The following is a 16,561-nucleotide window of genomic DNA, read 5'->3' on the forward strand; positions in this document are numbered from 1 at the left end:
CTCTTCCGTTCTCGCCAGCCCGATACTCCCCAAGTCCGGTGGTTGTGGTGGCTCTGAGAATCTGGGGGCAGTGGAGGAGATATAAGAGAGTGGAGGGAGCATCAGTTTGGACCCCGATTTATAATAATTATCAGTTTGTACCGGGTAGGCTAGATGGCGGGTTCCGGAGATGGCAAAGGGCAGGAATTAGGATGGGGAATCTATTTATAGATGGGAGCTTTCCCAGCTTGAAAGCTTTGGAGGATAAATTTGAATTGCCAGCAGGGAACAGGTTTAGGTATTTGCAGGTGCGAGACTTCCTGAGAAAGCAGGTTCCAGCCTTTCCGCTGCTGCCGCCACAGGGGATACAGGATAGTCTCCAGTATCTGTGTGGGAGAGGGGAAGGTATCGGATATTTACCAGGAGTCTTCGGAGGCGGAGGAAACGCCGGTGGAGGAGCTTAAGGGCAAGTGGGAGGACGAGCTAGGTGGAGAGATAGAGGCGGGTCTATGGGCAGATGCCCTAAGCAGGGTGAATACCTCCTCATCATGTGCCAGGCTTAGCCTGATACAATTCAAGGTAGTCCACTGGGCACACATGACAGCAGCTAGGATGAGCAAGTTTTTCAGGGTTGAGGATAGGTGTGCGAGGTACGCGGAAAGCCCAGCAAATCATGTACACATGTTTTGGGCATGCCCAAAGCTTCGAGGGTTTTGGCAGGGTTTTGCTAAGGCAATGTCCACGGTGCTAAAAACACGGGTGGTGCCGAGTCCGGAGGTGGCAATCTTTGGAGTGCCGGAAGAGCCGGAAGTTCAGGGGGCGAAAGAGGCCGACGTCTTGGCCTTTGCTCCCTGGTAGCCCGGAGACGGATCTTGTTAATGTGGAGGGACTCAAAGCCCCCGAGTTTAGAGACCTGGGTTCGTAACTACACATGCCACCTGAGATACATATAACAAGCACCACAAACTACGGGCCAGACCCAAACCTACCCAAAATCTGAAATAGATACCTCCAGTCCACCTGATCAAAAGCCTTCTCTGCATCCATGGAGACAATAATCTCCAGTACCCGCCCCACTGACTGCATCATAACCACATTTAACAGCCTCCTGATGTTACTGGATAGCTGCCTGCCCTTTACAAAACCTGCTTGGTCCTTTGCCACCATCCCTGACACAATCCCTCCATCCTTCCAGCCACCAACTTTTTTTTAAAATAAAGTTAGAGTGCCCAATTCATTTTTTTCCAATTAAGGGGCAATTTAGCTTGGCCAATCCACCTAACCTGCACATCTTTGGGTGGTGGGGGCGAAACCCACGCAAACACGGGGAGAATGTGCAAACTCCACACAGACAGTGACCCAGAGCCGGGATTGAACCTGGGACCTCGGCGCTGTGAGGCTGCGGGGCTAACCCACTGCGCCACCGTGTTGCCCCTCCAGCCACTAACTTAACCAGCACCTTCACATCAATATTCAACAACGAAATGGGCCTGTACGACCCACACTCCATCGGATCCTTCCCCTTCTTCGGGTTTAACGTGATCGATGTCTGCGTCAGTGTATCTGGCAGCTCCTCCTCTTCCATGCCTCACTAAATATCCCCAACAATGCGGTGCCAACTCCATTGCAAATGCCTTATAGAACTCCGCCGGAAAGCAAACCAGCCCTGGAGCCTTCCCCAACTTCACCCCCTTAATGCCATCAATCACCTCCCTCAACCCCAGCGGCTCATCCAATGCCTGCCTCCTCCCTTCCTTCAATTGGAAACTCCAGTCCATCCAGGAACTGTCCCATATCATTCTCCACCCAGCTCAACTCATTTATTCTCCCAGCTCTGACACTACCTCCCCCTTCTCCGTTCGCACCTTTAAAATTTCCCTGGACGCTGCCTTCCTCCTAAGCTGGTGTGCCAGCATGCGACCCGCCTTCTCCCCATATTCATATTGAACCCACCTCACCCTGCTTAACCGCCTCACTGTCTTCCCCATTTTCAACCTATCGAACTGGCCCCTGCAACCTCTTCCTCTCCGCCAGCAACTCTTTAGTGGGGCTCCCCGTGTATCTTCTATCCACATCACTATCTCATCCAACAGCCGCCCATGCTCCTCCCTCCTCCTGTCCCTGTGCGCCTTGAACAAAATAATCTCCTCTCGGACCACCGCCTTCAATGCCTCGCAGAATGTGATTGCCAGCTATGGTGAATTATAAACCTAGTAATTCACACTGTGTTCTATTATATGTATTGTGTCCTTGTGGGCTCTGTATACGAGCCGTTGCGCGGCTCTGCCCAAAGGGGGAGATGAGGAGTTTGTACTGGGCTCCACCCTTGGCTCCGCCCATGGCTCATCCCACTAACCGAAAGTATAAAGCTCTGCAGTCGTGAGCCTGCTGCCAGTTCATCTCATCGCAGGCAGGCTCTGTTGTAAGATTATTAAAACCCCTGTTCACTTCCAATCACGTGTCTTGTGAATTAATGGTCACATCACCAGCAGCTTCCCATTCTAATTGATTTCCACATACTCCCCAATCACCGACTTCATCTTTTCACAGAACTCCTTGTCTTCAGCAAACCAGATTCCAGCCTCCATCCCACCCTCTGCACCTCCCCCTCACTGAGCCACACCTCCAGCCAATTCGGCACGTGATTGGTTATTACAATTCCTGCAAACTGCGCCCCCACCACCCCAAACAGCATCACTCGGCTCACCATAAAGAAATCAATTCTCTTTTTTTTTAAATAATTTTTATTGCGATTTTTGAAAAATGTATAACAACAGAACAATAATAATAATAATAATAAACACCCCCCGGCACCCGTAACAATGCATATAACGAACCCCCCACCCCCCCAAACCCAATAAACAACAAAATAAATTAAGAATAAATTAAATTAACATAAACAATGACCCCCTGAACCCCCCCCTTCCCCCCCTTCCCCCCCTCCCCCCCGGGTTGCTGCTGCTGCTGACCTAGTTCCCTATCGTTGAGCCAGAAAGTCAAGGAAAGGCTGCCACCGCCTAAAGAACCCTTGTACTGACCCCCTCAGGGCGAATTTGACCTTCTCCAGCTTAATGAATCCCGCCATGTCATTGATCCAGGTCTCCACGCTTGGGGGTCTCGCATCTTTCCATTGCAACAAGATCCTCCGCCGGGCTACTAGGGACGCAAAGGCCAAAACACCGGCCTCTTTCACCTCCTGCACTCCCGGCTCCACCCCAACCCCAAATATCGCGAGTCCCCAGCCTGGCTTGACCCTGGACCCTACCACCCTCGACACCTTCCCCGCCACCCCCTGCCAGAATTCCCCCAGTGCCGGGCATGCCCAAAACATATGGACATGGTTCGCTGGGCTCCCCGAACACCTAATGCACCTGTCCTCACCCCCAAAAAACCTGCTCATCCTCGTCCCTGTGCAGTACCTTGAACTGGATGAGGCTAAGCCTCGCACATGAAGAGGAGGAGTTCACCCTCTCCAAGGCATCCGCCCATGTCCCCTCCTCAATCTGCTCCCCCAGCTCCACTTCCCACTTAGCCTTCAGCTCCTCTACTGACGCCTCCTCCACCTCCTGCATCACCTGGTAGATGTCAGACACCTTCCCATCCCCGACCCACACCCCCGAAAGCACCCTATCCCTTACCCCTTGCGGGGGCAGCAAAGGGAACCTCTCCACCTGCCGCCTAGCAAACGCTTTGACCTGAAGGTACCTGAACATATTCCCCGGGGGAGCTCAAACTTCTCCTCCAGCTCACCCAGGCTCGCAAACCTCCCGTCAATGAACAGGTCTCCCAACGAAGAAAGAAATCAATTCTCGAGTACACCTTATACACATGTGAGAAAAAGGATCACCTCCGCCTTCAAACTCCTCAGGTGCGCAAAAGCCCAGGACCTCTTAATCAGCCTATTTAACCCCCAGACGTTCCATGTTACAATTCATGCCGGAGACTTATGCCTCCACTCCCCTCTACCGTCCACCATCTTCCCTTTCCAGCTTTGCCTCCTCTAATACCACGCTAAATCGGGCCCATCCAAGATGGCCCCTCTCTTTGTCCAGGACCACGCTCAGTCCCTAACTCTGCCATGTTGCAATCCCCCCCCCCCTCCCCACCCTTCCCCCCTCTCATCTGCCCCCTCCCCCCACCTGGCCACCTCTCCCAACCTCCTTCCCCACTTCACCTCCGTTCACCAGCATTGGCCAACATCCTTGACATATTTTGTGGCACTCATTCCTTCCACACCCTCTGGCAGCCCCACAATCTGTAGGTTCTGCCGCCTGAACCTGTTTTCTTGTGCCTCCACCTTCACCCTCAGCAACTTGCACAAGTCTCCCAGGACCCCCACCTCTGCCTCCAGGGACACGATACAGTCGCTCTGGTCAGACACCACCTTCTCCACCTCTCGTATCTATGCCGTTTGTGCCTCAAGGCACTTCTCTACTTGGTCTATTGACCCTCGCAGAGGTGCTACTGATCTCTCAATGGCCTTTGACCAGTCCCCATGCATCTCCTTCCGTTCCTATCAAAACTCATCTTTGATGACAGCCATCAACTGCTCCATTTGGGCCTTTTCCACTGGCGACGACCCTTCCCCCCTCCACCATTCTCGCAATTGTTGCTGCATCACAGGTCCCCTCCAATCTCTTAGCCAGGTCTTTAACTGTTTTTGCCGGTTCTGGATACTAATCCTGGAGACTAACCCTCTACACCTTCTGCACCACATTCCTGCTGGAGCTACCTCACTTACGGGTATAAAGTGCCCAAACCAATGCCTTTGAGCTGGAGTTGCCCTGTGTGTGACCACTCACTCCATGGCTGCCACCGGAAGTCCTCCTTTTCACTGTTTTAAAGGATTGCCCCTTCAGTCTGAGGCTGTGCCCTCGGGTTCTAGTTTTTTCCACGAGTGGAAACATCCTCTCCACGTCCACTCTATCTAGGCCTCTCAGATTCCTGTAAGTTTCAATAAGATCCTCTCTCATCCTTCTAAACGCCAACGAGTACAGACGCAAAGTCCTCAACCGCTCCTCATATGACAAGTTCTTCATTCCAGAGATCATTCTTGTGAACCTCCTCTGGACCCTTTCCAAGCCAGCACATCCTTCCTGAGATATGGGGCCCAAAAATGCTCACAATACTCTAAATGGGGTCTGACCAGAGCATTATACAGCCCTGCTCTTGTATTCTAGCCCTCTCGACATGAATGCTAACATTGCATTTGCCTTCTGACTGCCGACTGAACCTGCACATTAACCTGAAGAGAATCTTGAACAAGGACTCCTATGTCCCTTTGTGCTTCCGATTTCCTAAGCCTTTTCCCATTCAGAAAATAGTCTATGCTTCATTCTTACCTCACACCCTTCCACATTGTAGTCTATCTGCGATTTCTTTGCCCACTCTCCTAGCCTGTCCAAGTCTTTCTGCAGCCCCCCTGCTTCCTCAATACTATCTGCATATCTTTCTATCATTTGCAAATGTGCAGTGCCCTCAGTTCCTTCTCCCAGATCGTTAATATATATTGTGAAAAGTTGTGGTCCCAACACTGACTCATGAGGCACACCACTAGTTACCAGCTGCCATCCTGCAAAAGACCCCTTTATCCCCACTCTCTGCCTTCTGCCAGTCAGCCAATCCTCTATCCATGCCAGGATCTTACCCTTAACACCATGGCTCTTTTTTTTTTAAATTTAGATTACCCAATTATTTTTTTTCCAATTAAGGGGCAATTTAGCGTGGCCAATCCACCTACTCTGCACATTTTTGGGTTGTGGGGGCGAAACCCACACAGACACGGGGAGAATGTGCAAACTCCACACGGACAGTGAACCAGAGCCGGGATCGAACCTGGGACCTCAGCGCCGTGAGGCGGTTGTGCTAACCACTAGGCCACCGAGCTGCCCTGCACCATGGCTCTTAACTTATTTAACAGTCTCCTACGTGGCACGTAGTCAAAGACCTTCTGGAAATCTAAATAAATCATGTCCACTGGTTCTCCTTTGTCTAATGTCCTTGCTACCTCCTCAAAGAACTCTAACAGATTTGTCAGACATGACTTCCCCTTGACGTAGCCGTGCTGACTCAGTCCTATTTTACCATGCACTTCCAAGTACTCCGCAATCTCATCTTTAATAATGGACTCTAAACTCTTACCAATGACCGAAGTCAGGCTAACCGGCCTATAATTTACCGTCTTCTGCCTCCCTCCCTTCTTTTTTTAAAAAATAATTTTTATTCAAATTTTCACAAATTATCAATAACAAATAATATCAAAAAAAGAAAGAACAAACCCCCCCCATGTATACAAAAAAGAAAAATAAATAAACGCCCGTCATTAGCAATGAACAAATATACACGTCCCTTCAGCCCAAAACACAGAAAACGTTGCCCCCCCCACCCCTGCCCCTCCCCCCCCCTCCCCCTCCCCCGCCCCACCTCCCCGCCCCCACCTAACCCGCCCCCACCTCCCCACCCCACCTCCCCACCCCCACCTCCCCCGCCACTTCCCCCCCTCCCCCACCCCCCTCTCCGCCCCCCTCCCCCGCCCCCTCCACCAGTCCCTCCTCCACCCTTGGGAATCTCAACCGGTCCAAGAAGCGCCCCAGCCCCCCCTCCTCTGCCGGGGGTTCGGACCGATACAGTTCCTCATAAAAGTCTCTGAAGACCCCATTAATGTCTACCCCCCTTTGCACCACATTCCCTCCCCTATCCTTAACTCCACCAATCTCCCTGGCCGCATCCCGCTTACGGAGCTGGTGCACCAGCATCCTGCTCGCCTTCTCCCCATATTCATACACCGCTCCCTGTGCCTTCCTCCACTGAGCTTCCGCCTTTCTGGTGGTTAGCAAGTCGAACTCAGCCTGGAGACTACGCCGCTCCCTCAGCAATCCCTCCTCCGGAGCCTCCGCGTATCTCCTGTCCACCCTCACCATCTCCCCCACTAGTCTCCCCCTCTCTCTCTACTCTCTCCTCTCCCTGTGGGCTCAAATGGAGATCAACTCCCCCTAACCACCGCCTTCAGCGCCTCCCAGACCGTCCCCACTCGGACCTCCCCATTGTCGTTGGCCTCCAGGTATCTCTCGATACATCCTCGAACCCGGCCGCCCACCTCCTCGTCCGGCAGCAGCCCCACCTCCAAGCGCCAAAGCGGGCGCTGGTCCCTCTCCTCCCCCAGCTCGAGGTCCACCCAGTGCGGGGCGTGGTCAGAAACGGCTATCGCCGAATACTCAGCATCTTCCACCCTCGCAATCAGCGCCCTACTCATAACGAAAAAATCAATCCGGGAATAGGCCTTATGCACATGGGAGAAGTATAAAAGTTCCCTGGCCCTCGGCCTTGCAAACTTCCATGGATCCACCCCTCCCATCTGGTCCATAAACCCCCTCAGCACCTTAGCCGCCGCTGGCCTCCTCCCCGTCCTGGATCTGGATCGATCCAGTGCCGGGTCCAGCCCCATTATCAGGCCCCCCCGCCTCCAAATCTGGAATCCGGCCCAACATGCGCCGCATGAAACCTGCATCATCCCAATTCGGGGCGTATACGTTGACCAGCACCACCCGCTCCCCCTGCAGCTTGCCGCTCACCATCACATACCTCCCGCTGCTGTCTGCCACCACACTCGACGCCTCGAACGACACCCTCTTCCCCACCAGAATCGCCACCCCCCGATTTTTTGCATCCAGCCCCGAATGAAACACCTGGCCTACCCATGCCGTCCTCAATCTAACCTGATCCGCCACCTTCAGGTGCGTCCCCTGAAGCATGGCCACATCCGCCTTCAGCCCCTTCAGGTGTGCAAACACGCGGGCCCGTTTGACCGGCCCATTCAGTCCCCTCACATTGCAGGTGATCAGCTGGATCGGGGGCTACCTGCCCCCCTCCCCCGTCGACTAGCCATTACCCTTCCTCAGTCCACCACGTGCCCACGCCCCTCGCTCAGCCCGTTCCCCACGGTGGCAGACCCCCATCTTGACCTCCTCTCCATACTCCAGCTCCTTCTTGGCCATTCCAGCAGCATCCCGGTAGACCCCCCCCCCCCCCCCCCCAAGCTAGGACCCCCCCTAGCTGCGTTGCTCCCCCCATTGTACTCCTGCAAGTCAGCTGAATCCTGCTGACCCCGGCTTCTCCCGCCACTCCTTCGACCCCTCCCAGCGTGGGGCTTCCCCTCCTCCCCAGTATCCACCAGCAGGCTTTCCTCCTCCCCCTCCCACTCTCAAGCGGGAAAAAGCCCGCGCTTCCCAGCTCCGGTCCCGCCCCCTTCAACCATTAGCGCGGGAAAAAGCCCGGGCTTTCCACCTGCCCGACCCCACCTCCCCCACACTGCAGGTCTGCTCCCCTCCTCGAGCCCATCCAACAGAATCCAAGCGGAAAACAGTGCCCCACCCGCCCTGAAAACAACAAAGAACCAACATTAAACCGAGACCCCACCCTCAAAATATAACACAATATAACACAATTGCATGCAGAGCCCTGCACCCAGCCCTCAATTAGAGTCCAACTTCTCGGCCTGCACAAAGGCCCACGCCTCCTCCGGAGACTCAAAGTAAAAGTGCCGGTCCTTGTAGGTGACCCACAAACGCGCCGGCTGCAGCATGCCGAACTTCACTCCCTTCCTGTGCAGCACCGCCTTTGTCCGATTGAACCCGGCCCTCTTCTTTGCCACCTCCACACTCCAGTCCTGGTAGATCCGCACCACTGCATTCTCCCACTTGCTGCTCCGCTCCTTCTTGGCCCACCTGAGCGCACACTCCTGGTCAGCGAACCGGTGCAACCGCACCAGCACCGCCCGCGGCGGTTCATTCGGCTTGGGTCTTCTTGCCAATATTCGATGGGCCCCCTCCAGCTCCAGGGGCCCCTGAAAGGACCCAGCTCCCATCAGCGAATTTAACATGCCAGACCCCTCCAGCCCTTCCGGAAGGCCCAGGATCCGCAGATTTTTCCGCCTCGACCAGTTCTCCATCTCCTCGAACCTCTCCTGCCATTTTTTATGGAGCGCCTCGTGCATCTCCACCTTCACCGCGAGGCCTAAGGTCTCGTCCTCTCTTTCGGAGGCCTTTTGTCGGATCTCTCGGATCGCCACCCCCTGGGCCGTCTGGGTCTCCATCAGCTTATCAATTGAAGCCTTCAATGGCTCCAGCAGCTCCGCTTTAAGCTCCCTGAAGCAGAGCTGGAGAGTCTCCTGCTGCTCCTGCGCCCACTGCCTCCATGCCTCCTGGTCTCCGCCCGCTGCCATCTTGTGCTTCTTCCCTCGCTTCTGCTTTGGCGCTGCAACCACTTTCTTACTCGCCCCACTCCTGGTCCAGGCCATATACTGCCGGGGAAATGTTGTTGGCTCCTTCCCACGTCGCTAACCGTCGAAAAAGTACCGCTGGCGGCCCTAAAAAGAGCCCAAAAGTCCGTTCCTGGCGGGAGCTGCCGAACGTGCGACTTAGCTCCACATAGCCGCAACGGAAGCCCCTCCCTCCCTTCTTAAACTGCGGTGTCACATTAGCTACTTTCCAGTCCTCTGGGACCCTCCCTGCCTCCAGTCATTCCTGAAAGATCACAACCAATACCTCCACAATCTCTTCAGCTATCTCTTTCAGAACCCTGGGGTGTAGTCCATCCGGTCATGGTGATTTATCCAGCTTCAGACCTTCAGTTTGCCCAGAATTTTCTTCTTAGTGATGGCCACTACACTCACCTCTGCCCCTGATTCTCCTGAAGTTCTGGTATGCCGCTGGTGTCTTCCACCGTGAACACTGTTGCAAAGTAACTATTCAGTTCCTCTGCCATTTCTTTGTTTCCCATTATTACTTCTCCAGCCTCATTTTGCAGTGGTCCAATATCTATTCTTGCCCCTCGCTTACCTTTTATATTACTAGTGAAGGGAACCAGCTATTTCTGATAGGTAAAAGGGTCGTTGATTTAGCCATTTTAATGTAAATGCTAAAGCCCAGTTTAAAATCCATTTTAAAATGGATTTCATCATAAAATTTCAAGCATAATTTAGATTACAAAAACACACAGCTTGCAGTAAGAAAGCACAGAATTTGAAACATCTAAAGCAGGGGTGGGCAAACTACGGCCCGCGGGCCGCATGCGGCCCGCCAAAGGTATTTCTGCGGCCCACCAAGTCATTAAAACAAAAAAAGAAAATTTTTTTTTAAATTTTTTTTTTTAAGGTTAATGGGGGGGGGGGGGGCTGTTGGGTTACTTACTGGTATAGGGTGGATACGTTGACTTGAGTAGGGTGATCATTGCTCGGCACAACGTCGAGGGCCGAAGGGCCTGTTCTGTGCTGCACTGTTCTATGTTCTATATGAGGCGCCCAGAATCATAACCGGGTGAAGTAATTATTTTACTTAATATACTATGCGGCCCTTTGTGAATTGTGAATTTCTGAATGTGGCCCTTGCACGGAAAAGTTTGCCCACCCCTGATCTAAAGACTAGCTAAAGCTTATGCAACATTTTTACTGAAAGGTTAAATTGACGTTATAAACTATCCATTGTTCTAATGAACAGAATTGCCGAAGTTATTCAACTATATCACAATCTGATCATGGTCAAAATAAGCACCATGACTACATGAATCCACCATTGTTCAGAATCTGGATAATATTGAAGTCAGCAGAAAAACCAGTAGAAACTAGAATTGATTAAAAGAATATATCACATTCCAACACAGGTCAAGCATCTAAAAATCTTCAGATATGTTGCATATTGATGATTGATAACTGACCATCCAACCAAATGCATTTGAGGCCCATCCAAGCCAAACAGCACATTGCAGGGGTAGGAACAGATGGAGTCAAACTGATAACATTCTCCTGAAACATAGAGGTCCGGGCAGACATTTTCCATTCTGGGATCACTCTATACCTTTTACATAACTATTCACTATCCTGATTTCGTATTTTCATATTTCCACTCCAACTCTTAAAGTCTGTGAAAGCTGTTTTGCTTTGAGCAAGAAACCATTACTGTATTTTGAAAGTTAAATCTGTTTGTAAACCACTAAGCCGATTATATCTCTTTAAGTCTTCTGCTGGCAGGGGCTTACTGAGAACATTTGATTTGTAACCACAAGAAGATCTCAAGCTCTCAATTATAATCAATAGACACAATAAAACATTTTTATTTCGCATCCAAGTTGTCCTTTGCTCGTTTTTAAAGGCTTCCCAATCCTCTGGCTTCCCACTAATCCTCGCCACTTTGTATGCTTTCTCATTTGCTTTTATGCTGTCCTTGACCTCCCTCGTCAGCTTCTCTCTTGTCAGCCATTGTTGCCTTGTCCTCTCCTGAACATGTTTTCTCCTCCTTGGGATGAATTTCTGTTGTGCCTCCCAAATAACCCCCCAAAACTCCTGTCATTGCTGTTCCACTGTCTTCCCTGCTGGGATTCCCTTTCCAATCAACTCTGGCCAGCTCCTCCCTCATGACTTTGTAGTTATCTTTATTCAATTACATCTGATTGCAGCTTCTACCTCTCAAACTGCAGGGTAAATTCTATCATATTGTGGTCACTACTCCCGAAGGGTTCCTTCACCTTAAGTTCCCTAATCAAGTCTGCCTCGTTACACATCAAATCCAGAATTGCCTGTTCCCTAGTCAGCTCTGTTACAATCTGTTCCAAAAAACCACCTCTTAGACATTCCACAAATTCATTTTCTTGGGATTTACTACCAACCTGATTTTCCCAGTCCACCCGCATAGTGAAGTCCCCCCATGATTATTGTAATAAATATTTCAAGTGCTCATCCATGTGCTTTTTAAAGGTTGTGAGGTTTTCCACCTCTACTACCTTCTCGGGCAGTGCATTACAGACTCCCACCACCCTTTGAGTGAAAACATTTTTCCTTAAATCTCCTTTAAACCTCCTGCCCCTCACATTAAAATTATGCCCCATCGTTATTGACTCGTCAACTAAGGGGAACAACTGCTTCCTATCTACCCTGTCCATACCCCTCATAATTTTCTACACCTCAATCAAGTGCTCTCTCAGCCTTCTTTGCTCTAAAGAAAACAACCCCAGCCTATCCAACCTCTCTTCACAGCTCAAGTTCTCCATCCAGGCAACATCCTGGTGAATCTACTCAGCACCCTCTCTAGTGCAATCACAACCTATGAAGAAACACTTGAGATATTAAGATTTATTTCACTGTGAAGATTAAGTGGGACAACTGACTACACACTTCACAATTATTAAGATTTAAGGTAATACCATAGTAGAAAGTTACAGCTCTGAAGCAGGCAATTGAGTTCACCAATGATAATAGATTGTTCCCTCTGGTTGTAGAGGCAGTAATGAGAAAGGCAACATTCAAGGCAACATTAGAAAACATTTTGTATGATAGCTGGTTAAAATGTCATTATATGTAATTAGAATGTAATAAATGGAATTTAAAGGTGTTGCTGAAGCAAAGCGCGATTACTTATTTTAAAACAAAAAGATGGTTATTTTAAAATAAGAAGTATATTTAAAGGGCAAATGGCAGGAAGCTCCCAGAAACAGAACACCACCATCTAGAAGTTCCCCTCCAAGTCTCTCACCATCCTGACCCTTCAACGTATACTTCATGGACTACAGCGATTCAAGAAGATGGTTCATCACCACCTTCTCAAGGGAATTATGAATGGGCAATAATTTTGGTCTAGCCAATGAAGCCCACATTCCACAAATTAATATTTAAAAAATGTTTTCGCTTTTTGGGTTGAAGGATAAATATTGGTCAGATGTAAGAATACCCCTGTTTTTCCTGGAATAGTGTCCTGGACTTCATTAAACATCACCAGAATGAAGGTAGGAATACAGTTTAGAACATAGAACATAGAACAGTACAGCACAGAACAGGCCCTTCGGCCCTCGATGTTGTGCCGAGCAATGAATATCCTACTCAAGCCCACATATCCACCCTATACCAGTAACCCAACAACCCCCATTAACCTTATTTTTTAGGGCACTAAGGGCAATTTAGCCTGGCCAATCCACCTAACCCGCACATCTTTGGACTGTGGGAGGAAACCGGAGCACCCGGAGGAAACCCACGCACACATGGGGAGGACGTGCAGACTCCACACAGACAGTGACCCAGCCGGGAATCGAACCTGGGACCCTGGAGCTGTGAAGCATTTATGCTAACCACCATGCTACCGTGCTGCCCTCAGTTTGACACCTCATCAGAAAGACAACAGCTTCAAGTGAAGCTCTCCCAATTTACACAAGAAAAAATATGGAAAGAACATAGAACATAGAACATTACAGCGCAGTACAGGCCCTTCGGCCCACGATGTTGCAACGTCCTGTGAAACCCTTCTAAAGTCCCTCTACACTATTCCCTTATCGATAGAACATAGCTCAGCATAGAAAGTCCCCTTCACGTGACATCTTTTAGACAGCAGCTCCCACACATGTCTTGACAGAACAAAACATTGATCCAGTGGGAAGAAAACCAAGGCGACTGGGGGTTTTGTTCTGTCGCAGCCTGCATCCTCCAGAACAGTTGTTTAGATATTTCAGATGGCACATCTTCCTCTGTCTATTCTGCTGTGAGGACTTCTTTGCCAGAGCCCCCATCTGCTGGGTATTACTAAGGTTTCTAACGGACCTTCATGGTAACTGAAGGGGCCCAGGACATAGGATGTCCCAACATAACACCCTGCTTTGAATGGCTGTTCATGAACTCATTTCCCAGAATCTGTGGTGAGGACCGAAGGGGTGGAACGCTTTTACACAATTAATGTCCATTTTAAATCAGAATATAAGCCCAATGCAACAGTCTGGAAATTCAACTAGAAATACAATGCAATAGGAATAATGTTGTGTGAAAGTGCAGTCACTCTTGCCCTAGAGGGGACAAGGCTGAATTCTCTCATTGCACACGGGGAGTGAAGCAGACTGTGAGCCCATGCGCAGCGATGGCGGGACTACAGCTCCCATGGTGCCCGGGGAGGCACGCAGGGACGTGCTTGCGTCACGGTGCGTGGCGTCGTCGCCATTACTCTGCGAGCGCGGAGCTGAGCGGCTGGGGGCCCGAGGCCGACAGTCATACCGAGCTCAGCGCTGCCGGTTAGCCAGGTAAGCAAGAGGCCACCATGGCGCGCACAAGTAGCAGGGCCTCGGAGCTGGGGAGCGGCGGGGGAAGAGCGAGCGCAGGGCAGCGGCTGGAGTCGGAGCACAGGCTGTCTGGGTACAGCGGGAAAGGCAGCGAGGACCGGCCTCCTGGTCGGCAGCCGGCCCGGTAAACACAGCCCCGGACAACACGTGGAGCACGGGGCGGCGTGAGGGGCCCGCCAACGCCGGCTGGGGAGGGGGTGAGACTGCACTGGCAACTTGGGGAGATAGACTGCAGAGAGGAAGCGGCTTCATGGGGGGGAGGGAGAAAGGGGCTTCATGGGGAGGGAGGAAGGGGCTTCATTGGGGGGTGGGGGGAGAGGACCAGTGGAGTGTGTGTGGAGGGAGGGACCAGTGGAGTGTGTGTGGAGGGAGGGGCCAGTGGAGTGTGTGTGGAGGGAGGGACCAGTGGAGTGTGTGTGGAGGGAGGGGCCAGTGGAGTGTGTGTGGAGGGAGGGGCCAGTGGAGTGTGTGTGGAGGGAGGGACCAGTGGAGTGTGTGTGGAGGGAGGGGCCAGTGGAGTGTGTGTGGAGGGAGGGACCAGTGGAGTGTGTGTGTGGAGGGAGGGACCAGTGGAGTGTGTGTGGAGGGAGGGACCAGTGGAGTGTGTGTGGAGGGAGGGGCCAGTGGAGTGTGTGTGGAGGGAGGGGCCAGTGGAGTGTGTGTGGAGGGAGGGGCCAGTGGAGTGGGTGTGGAGGGAGGGACCAGTGGAGTGGGTGTGGAGGGAGGGGCCAGTGGAGTGGGTGTGGAGGGAGGGACCAGTGGAGTGGGTGTGGAGGGAGGGACCAGTGGAGTGGGTGTGGAGGGAGGGGCCAGTGGAGTGGGTGTGGAGGGAGGGGCCAGTGGAGTGGGTGTGGAGGGAGGGACCAGTGGAGTGGGTGTGGAGGGAGGGACCAGTGGTGTGAGTGTGGAGGGAGGGACCAGTGGTGTGTGTGTGGAGGGAGGGACCAGTGGTGTGTGTGTCTGGAGGGAGGGACCAGTGGTGTGTGTGTGTGGAGGGAGGGACCACTGGAGTGTGTGTGGAAGGAGGGACCAGTGGTGTGTGTGGAGGGAGGGACCAGTGGAAGGAGGGACCAGTGGTGTGTGTGGAGGGAGGGACCAGTGGTGTGTGTGGAGGGAGGGATCAGTGGGGTGTGGAACCAGTGGAGTGTGGAGGGAGGGACCAGTGGAGTGTGTGGAGGGAGGGATCAGTGGGGTGTGGAACCAGTGGGGGGTGTGTGGAGGGAGGGACCAGTGGGGTGTGGAACCAGTGGAGTGTGGAGGGAGGGACCAGTGGAGGGAGGGACCAGTGGTGTGTGTGGAGGGAGGGACCAGTGGTGTGTGTGGAGGGAGGGACCAGTGGTGTGTGTGTGGAGGGAGGGACCAGTGGAGTCTGTGTGGAGGGAGGGACCAGTGGTGTGTGTGGAGGGAGGGACCAGTGATGTGTGTGTGGAGGGAGGGACCAGTGATGTGTGTGTGGAGGGAGGGACCAGTGATGTGTGTGTGGAGGGAGGGACCAGTGATGTGTGTGTGGAGGGAGGGACCAGTGATGTGTGTGTGGAGGGAGGGACCAGTGATGTGTGTGTGGAGGGAGGGACCAGTGATGTGTGTGTGGAGGGAGGGACCAGTGATGTGTGTGTGGAGGGAGGGACCAGTGATGTGTGTGTGGAGGGAGGGACCAGTGATGTGTGTGTGGAGGGAGGGACCAGTGATGTGTGTGTGGAGGGAGGGACCAGTGATGGGTGTGTGGAGGGAGGGACCAGTGATGGGTGTGTGGAGGGAGGGACCAGTGATGGGTGTGTGGAGGGAGGGACCAGTGGGGTGTGTGGAGGGAGGGACCAGTGGGGTGTGTGGAGGTAGGGATCAGTGGGGTGTGGAACCAGTGGTGTGTGGGTGGAGGGAGGGGCCAGTGGAGGGAGGGGCCAGTGGAGTGTGTGTGGAGGGAGGGGCCAGTGGAGTGTGTGTGGAGGGAGGGGCCAGTGGAGTGTGTGTGGAGGGAGGGGCCAGTGGAGTGTGTGTGGAGGGAGGGGCCAGTGGAGTGTGTGTGGAGGGAGGTGCCAGTGGTGTGTGTGTGGAGGGAGGGGCCAGTGGAGTGTGTGTGGAGGGAGGGGCCAGTGGAGTGTGTGTGGAGGGAGGGGCCAGTAGAGTGCGTGTGGAGGGAGGGACCAGTGGAGGTAGGGACCAGTGGAATGTGTGTGGAGGGAGGGACCAGTGGAGTGTGTGTGTGGGGGGGGGGGGACCAGTGGAGTGTGTGTGTGGGGGGGGGAGGGACCAGTGGAGTGTGTGTGTGTGGGGGGGGGAGGGACCAGTGGAGTGTGTGTGTGTGTGGGGGGGGGGGGGGAGGGACCAGTGGAGTGTGTGTGTGGGGGGGGGGAGGGACCAGTGGAGTGTGTGTGTGATGGGGGGGGGGGGGGACCAGTGGAGTGTGTGTGGAGGGACCAGTGGAGTGTGTGTGGAGGGAGGGACCAGTGGAGTGTGTGTGGAGGGAGGGACCAGTGGCGTGTGTGTGTGTGTTGTGTTG

The 16,561-nt window shown here is 52.9% G+C and overlaps 1 protein-coding gene across 1 annotated transcript in view; it reads left to right on the top strand.

The window, feature by feature from the left end:
- Positions 1-13,928: 13,928 nt before the first annotated feature.
- The window catches only part of LOC119973172 (DDB1- and CUL4-associated factor 1-like), a 149,766-nt gene continuing 147,133 nt past the window's right edge, over positions 13,929-16,561 (top strand). Inside the window, 1 exon segment of the mRNA XM_038810816.1 lies at positions 13,929-14,025. The gene's annotated coding sequence lies outside the window, so the exon portion shown is untranslated.

The sequence above is a fragment of the Scyliorhinus canicula genome, chromosome 11, assembly GCF_902713615.1.
Source record: "Scyliorhinus canicula chromosome 11, sScyCan1.1, whole genome shotgun sequence".
NCBI classification, from domain to species: Eukaryota; Metazoa; Chordata; class Chondrichthyes; order Carcharhiniformes; family Scyliorhinidae; genus Scyliorhinus; species Scyliorhinus canicula.